Genomic DNA, 3,012 nt, shown 5'->3' with positions numbered 1-3,012 from the left:
AGTTATATACTAATTTATAAAACATATACACATATATATGTTAAATATACACGTCTATAGAAGATATATATGCATGTATACGCACCATTCAATGTATATATATTACTACTAATAAAATATACTACAATATATATACATTACAATATATATATATATATATATATATATATATATATATATATAGTTATATACTAATTTATAAAACATATACACATGTATACGTTAAATATACACATCTATAGAAGATATATAAACAAATATACAAAACATATGCTACTTAATATAATAAATTAATAATACTTGAGAGTAAATTAATAATATATTAGAAGTAAGTTTTTAATTTAAAGTAGAAAACTAGAAATTCAATTTAAAATTTTAAATCATTAAATGAAAAAATATAAAAAGTAAGGACTAAGGAGTGAATGAATTTGGGGAATTTTATTGATTGCAAAATGATCCAAAATTTATAATTTACATGAATGAAAAATATACAAATTATGCATCATTTTTTTCAACTCATGCATGTTAATATTAACGGGAACTTGCATAGGATAGTCGAAGTCAACGGGGGCAAAACCATGCATTGGACTTGATTCTGCTGAGTTCTCCTGTGAAGACATAATTTCTTCAAGTTTTAGCTCGTCGCTCGGCTCTGGTTCCATTCCTTGGTTTCTTCTTTCCGCTCTAATCCAATCTCTGAGGCAAACTAGAACATTTATTGCATTGCTTCCCAATGAGTGTCGGTTGTCTCTAAGCTGCTGTCGTCTCTGACTAAAGGCGCTCTCTGATGCAACGGTAGACATTGGAGCATTCAAGATATCTCTAGCTAATCTTGAAAGCACGGGATATTGTGCTTTATTACTCCTCCACCGATCCAACGTGTTGATCTGTCGTCTATGATCCTCTAGCGCCGATCGAAGATAATATTTCAACTCTTCCCGATAAGTTGATATGTAAGCTCTCTCATCAACACTGTTCCAACAAGTTAAATCATAAAAGGAATCAGAAAAACCACTATGTGCCGGCCTTTTAGAAGATGATAGCTCCTCAGAAGGATGAGGAGCGACAATTGGAGTGATATTTGTAGGTACGGCTAAATCAAATAAATCAACATAGTGATTATATAATTTTTCTATGTAATCCTTTACATCATTCATAGCCGTCCACAAATCAGGTTGTACTTGTTCAGAATCATGGTTAATATTTATTTCTAAGTTAGTATAAATAATAGTACTAAAGTAGCACATACTATTATATTTCATGCACGGATTTAACATAGCACCAACCAAGTAAATAGGGGGAATCGGGAAAAAATATTTTTTAAATTTAGTAAACATGACACCAACAGCTTCTTTATAACATTCTTTATTTTTATATTCTTTGAGCAAACCAGAAATATCAGCTATATATGCCAAAATATTACAAACAGTAGGATAATAAGCACCGAAAAATTCAACCGTAGCAGCATAAAATTTTTCTAAAAACTTAACAAGATCCTTAATCACAACCCAATCAGAATCATGTAGCATGCAATCAGCAGAATCAACAAATGAACCGCAATGTTGGTTAAAAGCTAGTGTAATAGGAATTCTATATTTATAACAAGTTCTTAAAAAATCATACGTAGAATTTCATCTAATATCAATTTCTTCAGTCATCAATATTGGTGCAAGTCCATTTTCTTGACATTTAACTTTAAATTCTCTAATTCTCGATCTACGATTATTTCTTTGAATAAAATCAACAGCAAGACGAATTTTTTCAATATAAAGCTCAAAAAACTCAAGACCATCTTTTACAATTAAATTATATATATGATATGCACACTTAATATGAAAAATTTCAGGCAACGACGGAGATAGAGTAGATTTTAATTTTTTTACAGCAGTCTTGTTGTTAGAAGCATTATCAAAAGCAATACATAAAATTTTATTTTCAATACCATAATATCCGGCAACTCTAACAATAGAAGCAGCAATAAAATCTCCAGTATGTTTACGATTTTCATCATATAGAAAAGCAAGAATACGTTTTTACATCACAAAATTACTATCCATCCAGTGACAAGTAATGGTTAAATAATTATTTTTATTTACAGTATAACCAAGATCAGAAGTTAAGGACAATCTGCATTGAATATTTTTTAACAATGTTGATAAATAAAAACAATATTGTGAATGAAGTCTAAAAATATCAGACCGACAAGTACTTCTAAGAATACCGTTAAACATAGGATTATAAATTGCTTGTATATAATGAATAAATGCATCAGAAGAAGGAAAACTAAAAGACAAACAACCCACAGCTACCATTTTAGTTATTTCTTCCCGGTCCCTCAATTTATTATATTTCTTCGTTACCTAACCGGTTGCTGGATCTATTCTAGTTTGTGTTGGCCCACCAACATCCCCACCACCTCGTTCAATATTTAACTCTCTTTCGTGAACTTCACCTATATGTCTCATTAACGTACCCGTACCCTCTTGCTTGTCTCCGCTTCTATGCTTATATATTTGTTGACAAATATTGCATTGCACCTCAATATCTGATATACGTTCAAAAAATTGTCATGCAACACTAGTTGTTTTACGAGGTCTTGCGGTACGGGGAGAACGGACAGGGAGATTAATCGATTCAGATCTAATGTTAGCATTTTCTACTGTGGGTGTCTCACCAATATTTTCATTATCTTCATTTAAATTAACCGCATCTACTTCAATTTCTTCTTCTATACCGTAATTTTTCTGAGCTTCTACATAATCCATATCGTGAGCACCTACATCTATTTCTTCCTTAAAAGGTATACCAAGCGGTACCGGAGGCAAAAATGCACGGGTATATCTACTACTTGAACTACCTCTACCGCTAGTAATTCATTTTTTACTACCGCTACCGCTTCCGGAACAAAAAAATTTAACACCTTTAGTAGCGAGATTTCTTAATTTATCCATAGTATAAATTAAATTAAACTAAAAAAATTCAAAATACACAAATATAATAAAATTAAATATT

This window comes from Capsicum annuum, chromosome 9 (genome assembly GCF_002878395.1).
Source record: "Capsicum annuum cultivar UCD-10X-F1 chromosome 9, UCD10Xv1.1, whole genome shotgun sequence".
NCBI classification, from domain to species: domain Eukaryota; kingdom Viridiplantae; phylum Streptophyta; class Magnoliopsida; order Solanales; family Solanaceae; genus Capsicum; species Capsicum annuum.
This window is presented reverse-complemented; position numbering follows the sequence as displayed.